General features: G+C 44.2%; 1 pseudogene; it reads right to left on the bottom strand.

Annotated features, from left to right (window-relative positions):
* Positions 1 to 10,242: 10,242 nt before the first annotated feature.
* Positions 10,243 to 12,602, bottom strand: LOC146391548 (neuroepithelial cell-transforming gene 1 protein-like; annotated as a pseudogene).
* Between the last annotated feature and the right edge of the window lie 786 nt (positions 12,603 to 13,388).

The raw sequence follows: 13,388 nt of genomic DNA on the forward strand, positions 1-13,388 counted from the left end.
CTATATAATTAGAGTTAGAGTTATCTAATCTAATTATTCATTCAAAACACTTATGCATAGCTGTATTTTATACAGCTCATACAGAATTCAAAGTACAGGTTCATGTGAGTATTTAATGTACGGCTCAGATCTACAGAGTTTCTAGAGCAGACACAGAGCTCACGTCACAACAGGCTTCAGGCGCCATTTTAGTGACTTTAACAATATATTAAATTTTAATATCGGTCTAGCTGACATTAGGTTATGTACGCAGCACGCAATTGAACCACATATTTTAGAAGCCAAAGGTTCAAAATAGTTGGGAGCAGCTTCACTTAATTATAACAGTGGTTTTGTTAGGAAAACAGTTGGATACTAAATTGCGCTGACGTCAACGGCTAACGTATCTAGCTAATCGCTACTGTTAGCACAACATTAACAGCAAGCTACAATGACGAGTAACAAAAACAAAACAGTAATAAGGTTTTAATGAAAATGTTTTACCTTTTCCAACAGTCCCAGAATCCAGAGCTTCAAAGTCCAGCAGGTACTGAAGACTGTTATCCGTTTCGCTGTCACCGGCTGTGAGAAAGTGTCGCACACACATGCACACAAAGAAAACACACAGTATAATTCACAGCCTCGTTATAGTGAATAAATATTTATGCCATTTACACCATCAAACTTAGATAGCTAAGGATGAAGAACAAAATAAAAAGGTTCTTTGACGTATGATGGTTCTTTAAAGAACCATGAAGACATCTGAAGAACCATTTAAGAACCATAATGTTTCTGAGTGTGGGTGGGACATGACAACACCGCCACCAGGAAGATTTTCTCTCTGGTACCTTGTGTTCTGATACCTGACAATTTTTTTGTCTGATACCTGACAACTTTTTTCTTGAGAACTGAGACCTGACAATTTTTTTGTCTGATACCTGACAACTTTTTTCTTGAGACCTGACGATGTCCTAAAATGTACACCGTACCTGACCTGCAACTATCGTAAAATGCTTCGACCGGAAGTAGACACCTTTCGCACACGCGGGGTACTGATCGGATTTCCGATACGGATCGGGTAGTGACAGGGACCCTGTGCATGAGAAAATGCTAACTTCCTGGTTTGAGACCGGATATGGGGTTATACATTTGTTACAGGCCCCACTATGATGTGCGCGTAGCCAGATTACGATCCTGTAAAACAGGAGAGAAAGTGAACACAAGAGACACGCTGCCGTTCGCCTGGTCAGTCTTGCCAGAATGGAAAACTTACGGCAGCTATGCACCCGACTCAGTTCCCAAAGCACGCTGCTGCCCCCTACTGTCCAAAGTGTTATACACTCTCCTGGCAACAGGGAACTTACATGACATTGTGGCTTTAAATTACACCAATAAACCAGCAAAATAAAACATGCAAAATAATCTCCATATATCACGACACTTAACTCACAATTGTGACCACATTTCTGTGTGGATCACATGCTCCCAAACAAAAAAAGATGGCTCCAGACATTTCAAGAAAATACACAGAAAGTTCACACTTCTTAACACTTTAACTCGCTCACCTAGAAACAGTTCTTGATCTTCGTATTTCAGAGCGAAGGCATTTTGTCAGTGTGTGTATCAATATGGGTTTGTGTATGGCACGACAGTGCAGGGGAATGGTTGGTATGGGATGTAGTGTGGCACAGCGAGGGGTGGCATTCCCCAGACTGGCAGGGCCTGTACTGTACAAAGTCCAGTGGGGTTAAGTGACCCGTGTGCTCGGTAAGATGGCTGGCCCAGGGACTCGTATGTGAGAACCTGAGGGGGTTTCCTGCCCCTGGCGGATCTCCTCACTGTGGCTTCCTGAGGAGTCAGCGGTCGAGCCTCATCACCCTCAGTCATTGTCTCTGGACACTGCTCCGCATCAAGGTGTTCTGGATCAGCAACAGAGCAGTCTGCAGTCTGGTTTTCACCTTGTTCTTGTTCAACTTCTCTTTCAGGAGAAGTGCCTCTGGGTTGCTCTGCCATATCACCTCCTGACCGTGGCCTGTATATTTGTTTTCCAGGGACATTCTGGGCTCCTTCAATATTTCTCTGGGACTGACGCATTGGTCTCAGATTCTTTGTTTGGCGTTGAGCCTGTGGTGATACTCTGAGCCAGTACTGCACTCTGGGTGCTTCACTGTCTGAGTTTTCAGAGTTGCTGCTTTCGGGCGTCTCCATCCCGTCATGTCCCACAGCAGGGTCACTCCTTTTCCTTCGAGCCCCTCTGGATGGCAATGGCCCCCTCTGCAGGTCAGGTAAGTCCACAGGTAGATTATTTACAAGGTGTAGGAGGTTTCTGTGAAGTATGCGGGTTTTAGCACCACCTGCCTCAGAGCATACTTTGTAAATGGGACTGTCACCCACTTGTTCCTTGATGACATATACAGTTTGCTCCCAGTAGGGTCTCAATTTTCCAGGTCCTCCCCTCTCACTCATATTACGGACTAGGACCCTGTCACCAGACTGGAGAGTGACTGTGTTCTGTATGTGACGATCATAATACTTCTTACCCCTTGCACTGGAGTGCTGGCTGTTCTCAGCTGCAATACGGTAAGCCTCCTTCATCCGTGACGCCCACGTTTTGGCATAACTCTGAGGTGTTTTTTGATTGATCTCTGGTTAACAGGCCAAAAATTAGGTCTACTGGGAGGTGGGGGTGCCGACCAAACATGAGGTAGTGGGGTGAAAAGCCTGTGGCCTCATGCCTGGTACAGTTGTAGGCATGCACTATCTGGGGTAGGTGCTCCTTCCAGTTGCTCTTCGCCCTCTCCTCCAGCGTCCTTAGCATTTGGAGCAGCGTCCTGTTAAATCGCTTGGCTGGGTTGCCCTGTGGATGATATGGTGTCGTCCTCGAGTGAGCAACCCCAGCCAGGCGTCGTAGGGCCATGAACAGGTCATTTTCAAATTCTCTGCCCTGGTCATGGTGTAGCCGCCTTGGAAATCCGAACCTGGGGATGAAGTCATTGAATATCTTCTCCGCTGCCGTCCTTCCCGACTTGTTTTTCGTGGGGTAGGCCTGAGCAAACCTGGTGAAGTGGTTGATGACTACTAAGATGTACTCGTAGCCCCCCCTACTGGCTTCCAGGTGCATATAGTCCACAGACACCAGTTCAAGCGGCACAGAAGTGGAGATTGATCCCATCGGGGCTCTGATCTGTTTGACCGGCTTCTTTTTCTTAATGCAGGGGCATTTCCTGGTCACGTACGCTTCAATGTCCCTCTTCATAAAAGGCCAGTAAAAACGGTCCCTTGCCAAGTGAATGACCCTCTCTGCCCCAATATGACCCAGGTCATCATGAAGATGTTTCAGCACTAGGGGGTGATATTCTGTTGGAAGCACAAGCTGTCTCCGCTGTTCTGCCGTGCGATACAGTAGCTGGTTTTCGATATTGAGCTTTCCCCACTCGTGCATCAACTTCCTCACAGGGCCGCTGGCTCTCCTTCTGTCGTCATTCGTTATAACTGTTTTTGTTTCTTTCAGTTTGATCAGTTCGCTGATAACAGGATCCCCCGGACGAGCCCCCAGAAATCTGTTACAGGCCCCACTATGATGGGCGCGTAGCCAGATTACGATCCTGTAAAACAGGAGAGAAAGTGAACACAGGAGACACGCTGCCGTTCGCCTGGTCAGTCTTGCCAGAATTTTTTCATACAACACAAGCATATCTGCTCCACTCTTTTGTTAACTCAATTTCACAATAACTTCTCATTCCCTCACATGACTTGTTTTCCACCAGTACATTTCAATATTAGTCCACACTACTGGCATAAAACAACAAAGGGTTTAAATGAATGAAACAAATGACAACTACACCTCTTTTCCCATAAATGAGATAAACAAAATAATTCACATCATCATGGTAGTGTCTTATCATAGAAAGGAAACTCTACTTTCAACATTACTACACTACTTTCCTTGCCAGCATTTTTGTTGGCCGTACTCTTATTAGCTCTCTCGCTTCATATGTCTTTTTCAGACCAGTTAGATTCTAACACTGAAACAGCAAGTTTACACATGACTTCAGGTGGGCTCAGAACACTTTACACACACGTTATACAAAACATTTGTCATGAACACAAAGCTACAAGTTTATCAGGAACTGTAAACCCAACTGGGTTGGTGCTTCTTATTATTATATGGAGTATTATACGCAGTTGCAACAGCTTGCTAGCGTTACCCAGGCATACAGCCTAGCTATAACATCCTACAGAGCTAAAGTAGCTCACATAGCGACAGTGTAATACATCACATATCACAGACCCGTCTTATGTCATGAAAGTTTAAGTATCACAATGTCCAGCTGTGTATTTCTTTATGTTTTTGACCACATTACTGACCTGTAAAACAGGAGAGAAAGTGAACACAGGAGACACGCTGCCGTTCGCCTGGTCAGTCTTGCCAGAATGGAAAACTTACGGCAGCTATGCACCTGACTCAGTTCCCAAAGCACGCTGCTGCCCCCTACTGTCCAAAGTGTTATACACTCTCCTGGCAACAGGGAACTTACATGACATTGTGGCTTTAAATTACACCAATAAACCAGCAAAATAAAACATGCAAAATAATCTCCATATATCACGACACTTAACTCACAATTGTGACCACATTTCTGTGTGGATCACACATTTCCGGTAGCTTTACTTTGCGGTCAATCGCTATTGCGAAGCTATACTCCAAAACCATGTCCAAAACTCCAAAACGGAAAGATCGCGTTAAGTTACAAAGAGCAGAAGGTGGGAACACTCACCACTGTTGTGTCACAAAAAATCTAATGATCAATTTTGACATTTAAAGAGTTTAGATCGATCAGTTGTTTACATCACTCAACACAAGCAGAACTGCATCACTGCAGCAGAAGACACATCGTCCACATTCAGAAGCACATCTCTGTATAGTGACTGGTCTCATGATTTAAACAGGAAAATGTTCAGCATTCAAACTACAGGTGAAGAATAGTCAAACCAGATGTTTCCCCGTTATGTCGAGATCAGCTAGTCAAGTACACACCTACACAGCATGTTAACAAACCGTGAAAAAAGCCACACAATTGCTGGTAACGGTTTCTATACATTAGTATGTACGAAGGGTATGTTGTGACTTACCTTCAAAATTACAGTGGTCCCTCGCTATAACGCGGTTCACCTTTCACCTCGCTGTTTCGCGGATTTTTTAGTGCAAGTTTGCATGCTTATTTTTTACATCACATTGTGTCCTGCGTCCTGATCGCTGCAGACGATCTCCTCCATGACGTCTCTCCTGTACAGTACAGAATCGCTGCATCGATCGCTAGCAGTGTGACTCTGAAGTGCAGTACTGTATGTCCACGATGTCCACCAAACGTTTTGCACCGTCAAAAAATAAAATTGGCTCCTTGATTTCACCTATCGCTAGTTATTTTTAGAACATAACACCCGCGATAAACGAGGGACCGCTGTTTATAGATACTGAGAAACATTTGAATCCCTTTTCTCTTTTGCTCTGAGGCACAGGGAAAAAATATCGACAAGTCGATGAACATCATTTACAGATATATTGGGTAAATGCCCAAGACATCTGTAGAAATGTAAATCGCCGCTTGATTCATTCATTTGCTTAACTTGTTTTGGACCGTAAACAAGGCGCAAATAGGACACCGGAAACAAAGCTCCCCACAGGAGTTTCCGCACCGGAAGTAGATCTACTAGAAAACCTCTAAGGTATAACGTCTTTTTGTTTGTTTGTTTGCTTTGATTATGTTTGGGGTTTGTTTTTATTTATTTATTTGTTGTTGTTTGTACTTCCTGTTCATTATCTATCTTCTATATGTTGGAATTCAGCCTGTTCTGATACTATTTCATCTTGGGAAAATAGAATCTTTGTAGAGATTGCCATAATTGTTGTCCATTTCTGTGCAAATAAAAAACAACAAAAACAAAAAAAAAGTTTCCGCACCGGAAGTAGCATATGCTAACGTGCACATTGACAGACCACGTGACTTTCGCGCATTGCTTTGTGGGTACCCGTGGCAACAAAATGAAAACGCTGCATCAAGCGCTAGCATTTCCAGCAATCATTAATTCTGCGGTTTTAATCCCTACTTACATTTTATTTGCCCCAAAAACAGTTCTGTACAAAACAACGGAGAACACGGCAGGTCCGTACAAAGACAGACTTGATGAAAAGGCAAAAAAAAGGACGAGGAAAAAAATCAAATGAGTGGAAGGGTCAGACCAATGACTGTATAAAACATGGACGACGCGACAGCTCCCCAAAAATGAAGCCAAAACGTCTATCGCCCCCTGGTGTCTGGCTGCAGTATAGGTCATAAACCCCGCCTCCTCCATGTTAGCGGATGGGACTGGGGTCAGACTAAAATAAATTTATTCTCCTCAGATAATTTTTTTCCAAAGATTCTTTCTTTTGTTATCAATAGTTCTCATCACGCTGATTGATGTCCAAGGGGTCTCCTCTCCCATAAGTTTGATTCTAATTCCTACCGTGGTGATGTTAAATTGGGGTAAAACGTCATCATAACAGCTTTGACTGGCAGCTGCAGTCACGGAGAAACTTGCGTATCTCTGTTCGGGAATAGCAGATAGAGCGTAGGCTCTGAGAGGAGGGCCAGCGTTTGCGCTACGAAGACACGACCGAGTGTTTTAACCTGACAGCCTGAGGTGTTCTTCAGTAAACTGGACTACCCGACAGAAGGACCCGAGGCCCCGCTGCACTTTTTCGGTAAGTTAAACGTGTTTGTAAGCTAATCCGTAACTACCGTCCTTAGCTCGGTCCTGAGACCTAGCTAGCTAAGATGAGGACTCGGCTGTCAGGGTTCGTTTAGCTGTGCAGGTGAATGAATTTACCCTGACTAAAGAAGTCAAGAGAAACGCTCCGGGCTGCTCAGTCACTAATTACTGTTACTGTACTTTTATTACAAGTATTATACTGTAAAAGCAACAGGCTGCATCCTGCTTCAGCTCCTGTGCAGAGCTGAATATTAAATATGTGCAAACAACAGCATGTTTTCAGTCTCTTGCCACATCTGTAAAGACAGTAACTTTTTAAAAAAAAGCTTGTACCTTGTAGCTCCTCATTACTCAGGAACTATGGATTAAAGTACTGTAGTGTACTGTAATACTGAAAAAAATGTAAGAGAAGAACTTCAGATCCTGAGTGTGTGAGGACAGAAAAATCAGCTTTATTTCAATTTTGAGGGATAACATTTATATTTGAGTTTGATGGTTCTGTTCTCTTTGTGATTACAGGAGCTGCCCTCAGATTCAGACCTCAGCACCACCCAGTGACAGCAGACAGATCATCCAACATGTTCACATGTTAACTGCAAAATGAACTGATGAAAACAGTACAAAGGTTAAAGTACCACATGTGCTGTAGTGAAAGCTGCAGCTGTTTTATTGATAAAGTTAAAGACAAAAAAACAAAAGGATTAATCACCCCTGTAACTGTGTCACTATATATCAGCATTAACAGGACCTCAGTTTGTATCTCAGACCTGCACAGCTTCCGTTTTAAACACTTGATGTACTCAGCTGCATAAAGAGCACGCTTGAGTTTCTCTAACACAATTAAATAAAACCTGATGAAGGTCAAAGGTCGTCACTTGTATGTTGAACTACAAACAGTTTTTTGCAGTTTTTTGCAGATAGTGTGTTATTTACCATAAAGTGATGCAGAGTTATTCATACCAGAGTAACCAGAGAGGATGCCGATTCATGTAGCACAAGGAAATATTAGCACAGACGCAGGCTGCTGAAGCTGCTGCAGCTGCTGTGCCAGGGACTGTAAAGACAACGCAGTGCCAGTGGAATTTACGCAAATTTGCGCAGGGCTAGTAAATCTAGTAGTAGGGACTCGCACCAGGGAAAAAAAAAGGCTCAGTAATTCTAGTGTTAAGGTGTGAAACAGCTGTGTACTGCCTTTTGTTCCTGGAGAAGGTATTTAAGACCTACCATAGAACCAAGTCCGCCAGAGCTTATATTATATTTTTACATGCTGTAGAGCCATTTTTGGGAGCATTTCAAGTTGCTATACATCAATGCAACCATTATAGCCCAGATTTTAATAATATGTCTGCATTAAGTGCATAGTAATTACATAAATTGCAAAAAAGTGCAATAAACTCCCAAAAAATTGAAAATCGTTTTTGCTTTTTTAACATATATTTTTAGTTAGAGAAATTTAAGAGGCTTATCCCTCAAAACTGTAAATACAAAAAAGTTGCACAAAATAGTTTCCCACCACAGGAAATTTATTTTGAGTGTCTTCATAGTTTTATTTTTGAAATACACCAATTTTTATATACTGCAGGAAAAACGAAAATAAATATTATACTGCAAATTTGCAAAAAAGCAGCATATGCATCAAAATAAACTATTTCCAGCAGTGCAATATGAGTCCTAAGCATCCCAGAAACGACACAGAAAGTCATAAAGTCAAAGATAACTTTTAAAAACACCAGTATAAGCTCATGAGGCCCTGATGGTAAAAAAAAAAAACTACATTTCCGCAAAAATGACGTCACTTCTTTTATTTTATCTATTTTATTTTCAAAAACAGCAACTTTTGTGGAGCTCACCTTCCACTACTTCATTGCACTGAGGAGAGACTGTAGCATTCGACTGTGGATCCTCTGAGTCTCCTTAATGTCTTCCAGGAGGGTTAGAACACGTACAAACATGCTGGTATTGGTGGCTTGTACAAGTTGTCTTGGAACTGGTTGTGAAACCACAGGTGAAGGAGTTGAGGGTGGTGGTAGCTGAACAAATGGATGAGTGACGTTCTGGTGGGGAGTTTCACTAGAATGTCTATTCTCCATTGCTGATGGTGATGAGGTCTCTGGCTGTTCCGCAGCGTTGTCCCAATCCTCATCCGAGCTTAACTGGATCACTGGCCTTAAAATGAATTTTAAAAAATATTAAAAAAACCCACAAACAATTTAGTTACTGGTTAGTCCTACAAACTAAAAACATTAATGTATAGTCCGGCATCAAAAGGAGTCTAAAACTGATTTTTAAAAGTCAAAAAGTTACAAAGTGCTATTTTAAGATCATATCTAAATCTGGTGAGCAGCAATGGTCTGCTAAAGATACTGTCAGCTTGTTTTTGTTTTTCTTATAATCACCACAATAAATTGTTGCTTTTAAGGCGTTTTTAAGAAACATAATTACTTCCTTTTCCGCTTCCCTTTTCCCAATCTGCTTCCAGAATCTGACTCAGTCTGCAGATCAGAGGTTGCTTCAGACCTCCGCAGTTTCACCCTGGCATTTTCATAGTTTTCTGTAAATTTTTGACATACACCAACAAAATGTTGTTAGTGAAATTACAGGGAAATTTTCCACCATCCAGAAAATCAACAACTGCAAATGGTAGCATGCTGGTGAGAAAGCAAAAAGAAGCCAACTAGTACAGCAGTGGCAATGCCACATATCCAGACTTCAGTGGCAAAAGCACCATTTTCTGTTTTAATTCATCAAGTAATACAAGATTCATTTGTTTAGACAGATTTGAAACAAAGTAAATTCCAAGGCATGTTGAGTCCAATGGATAGCTGAAAAAGGCATTACAGTTTTCAAAGACCTGACACAGTGCTTTGACAACTTGGCAATCCTGTAAAATGTTTGCCACAATAAGAATTTTTCCCCCTACATTGAAACAGTTATCTCCCATGGAGCAAGAAACACATGTCTGTCCATCAGTGTATTTTCTGTACTGCTTAAAAGTTCCAAGATCACTTGTTATTGGTCCAGAGTTATGAGGCTGTTTAAGAGGAGAGGGAACAGACATCCTCTCTTTTCTTTTCTTCTGAATACTTTGCGTCTCATAGACGCGCTTGACAATTTGTTCCACAGGTTTATGAGGCCTCCGCACAATCTTTTTCAGTTTACCCAGGAAGGTTTCAAATGGGAAGCAGGAAATACTGTTGATGGGAGTTACACATGTCACACTGACCGTTTCACTTCCTAAACGTTCTCGTCTTCGTTCTCTTCTGCCTTCAACAACTTTCATCGTCGCTCAGTCCCGTCCCTCGGGACAGTCGCATACATCATGCCGCCTCTTCAGGTGCAAGCGGCGTCCACAACTAAAGCTCCATGCAAGATCCTACACTGAAAAGTGATCCGCCTCATTCTCAGGCATCAGCTTTTTAAGAAACCAACGTGGCTCAGTTCAAAATTTTGTCTTAAACAAAACTCATCATCTCGTCTGCGATATGATTTCATCACGGTTTTTTGCATCTCATCTGTTCTGGAATTAAATTAATGCCTCTGTAGTAAATAAAATAAAATAATGTCTGGCTTCTAGCATCTGTTATTTAAGGAATGTATAAAAATAAGACATCTTCTGCTCAGTCTAAAAACCCAACTATGACAGAAATCTGTTTGTGTGGTACACCTCACCTTTTTGGGGGTTGGCTTTTTGTCTTTCACCTTGACATCGGCAAATGTTCAAAAACCTGCCCTAACAGCTAAAACTCTGCTGCTTTACAGTACCTAAAACAATACTAGGATAGATTTGAAAATATAAAGTGTATTATCCCCCAAAGAAAGGTCTAAAAGAATGTTTAAATATGAACTTTATAGTAAACAGGATCTGATGCACCAACTCTTTCTTCAAGAACTCAGCAAACTGGCCACACCGAGTGTGAACCGTGGGTTTACTTCTTGTCATGCTTCCCTTTTAGAGCTGAACCACGTGCACCCCCCTCCAGAATACTGTGTCTCTATGGGATGCACTTGGATGGAGGAGTAAGGTAAATAGCTGCCAAGGAGGACAGTAACAGAACACTGCTGTAATAACACGCAGACACTCATAAATGTGCTGTGCTGTTTTATGTACAGGAAAAACAAAGAGGTCCATCCACGTTCTCTACCAACGCTCCACCTCACACCATCGTCTCTTTTCTCTTCCCTAAAGAACACAGAGCCTTCTTGTCCTTTTTGGTTTTATGTGTCATGGGTGAGGATGACGTCGATGACACGGACGTCGTGGACGACGACGGGGAGCGAGGCGAAGGAGACGCCGTGGTGGGGCTGTTGCACAGTGAGGCGGGGGCCGACTGAGAGCCTGGCTGCGGGTAGTTCTCGTCTGCTTCCTCCATGTGGATGATGGCAGAAACGGAGGAAGGGCGGCGCTTGGAACGGACGCTGCCTGTAGGCGGGCTGGGGCTGGAGGGCTCGCTCAGAGGCCGGTGGACGGCAATGGCACTACGGAGGCAGTTGAGCCACTGCTGCTTGTGGAAGACGTCGTTGACCTGCAGAGTGTGTGACTGTGCCTGGCTCGGGTCTTGGGAACGTACCCGGAAAATGTTCTTGGCTGCAGAGAAAGCTGAGAGCGTCATTAGGAACGAGGGCAAAGTGCTGCTCAGGCTACTAGCGGACACTTTCTGGGACGAGCCTTACCTTTGTCTGCATTGCTGAAGGCTCGTCTGAAAGAGCTGCCCATTCTGACATCGCCATCTTGCAGGTCCTCCAGCACCAGATCCTGCACTGCGATTGGCTGCCGGTACACCTGGAAGCACTGGCGCTCGTTCCTGGTGACGGGGCGGGTCAGGATCAGCAGGTCGGTGAACAGGAACACGTGCAGCTTCTGAAAGAATTTCCAGGAAAAACAGAAACTTTCAAACCAGAGCATCATCTGAGCACATAGCCCGCCTCATGTGGGACGGCAGCCTCGTGTTAACATGCAAAGAGAAGCACCGAAGGACGACTTGGAAGTGTGCGCTGTGCTCACCGTGCCGCTCTTGTTGCGCAGCTCCCCGTGACACAGAAGACTCTTGCACCGTTCGATGCGAGCGTCCCTCTGCCTGTCGTCCAGATACTCCAGCTTGTTGATGTAGTACTGGCACTCGGACTCCCCCTTCTTCTTGTTGATGTCAGACAAAACTCCCTGGATGACAGTGATCTGAACACACAAGCAGCCTAATTATTACATGGGAGAGGCACTATGATGAATCAGTGTGTTGAACCAGTTTGTCTCCTGGACTTACAGCTTCCTGCAGGCTGGCAGCATCGGGCTGTTCTGCTGGAGTGTGTCTCAGGATTTCCTTGAGCAGTAGAGGGTACTTGACCAGGCGGGATCTGGGAATGTCCAGGAAGCTCCACAGGTCCAGTTTCCGACTAAAAGGTGACTCGAGGCACCGCTGCAGGAAGTCCTGCACACGTGGGTCTTGCTTTTTCTTATAGTCCAGCAGCGCCTTGGCTGCCAGCTGGTTACTGCAGTAGTCTTTGTAGGCATTGAGCCCGGGCAGCTGCAAAGGAAGGAGGGACTCTTTATCTAACTGCTAATTCAAAATACGGTTTTAGTAGCGTAAAAGCTTTTGATGGCTCAAAAAGTCAAAGACACTTACCCAGCTAATAAGAATTTGCCCAATCTGGCCCACGGTCCGGTCTGGCCCCGTGGCTTTGGAGAGCTGCGCCAGAAGGTCCTCGTGCAGTGGGATGTAGGCATCCAAGTTGCCGAAAATGTGAGTAAGCTCCTCCTCCGACATGATGGACAGCTTCAGCATCGGGTCGTGGTACGCCTGTGGATGGAGCAAAGTGATCAGTAATATCTGGGCAGAGCTTTGGGAGCGGCTACTAAAAATATCTTGGTCAACAGCTTTAGGGGTACAAAAAAAAAAAGACAGAGGAACAATCCCTGTCTTTTTATAGCTCCTGGCTGCGCTGCATTCAAAGCCTGCCAGACTGATTTAATCTGTTTGCTTTATATGTACTCCCGCTGCCTCAGAGCTTTTAAAAGTACAAACCTTGCGTGCAAGCTGCAGGTCCTCAATCAGATGCTGTTCTCCACGAAACAGCTCAAATATGGCCTGAGGAATGGGAGGAGGCACAGACAGATGCTTTTTTAGTAAACATGTAAATCAGGTTGTCATTACATCGTAGCCTAAACCATAGTGAGCTTAGCCAAGATGGCTGAATGGCTTCTAGTCCAATTTAAACCATTTGACACAAAGACATGTGAACTAGTCTAGCAAGCATGTAGAATTCATCCCTGTCTGGACTCCTGGACTCACCTCTTGCCGCTTGATCTCTTTGGTGGAGAAAGTTCCTTTCTGGTGGATGTCTAACGTCTCGGACCATAAGGTGCTGTTCCTCCTTTTAGGTGGTGTGGAGGCCGCTGCCTTGCTGCAAGGCTTCTGGGGCACGCCCGGCAACTTGCCATCGCCCCGGAAAGAGGCCTTCAGAAAGAAAGAACACCACATGTCAGACATGTTGAAAGGGATGTCCCTGTCCCCCCAATGCGCTGTGTTTCCATTGGATGCCGTGAGCGCTTACCTTGATGGTTTGGAAGAAGCGCCGGACGACCCCATTCTTTACCGGAGAAATGGGGTTGGCTAGCGACGTCACCCTAGTGAGAGAACGGACGCGCTTGTTGCTGGGTTCCT

Source organism: Perissodus microlepis, chromosome 3 (genome assembly GCF_051167445.1).
Source record: "Perissodus microlepis isolate ML-2025 ecotype Zambia chromosome 3, ASM5116744v1, whole genome shotgun sequence".
NCBI classification, from domain to species: Eukaryota; Metazoa; Chordata; class Actinopteri; order Cichliformes; family Cichlidae; genus Perissodus; species Perissodus microlepis.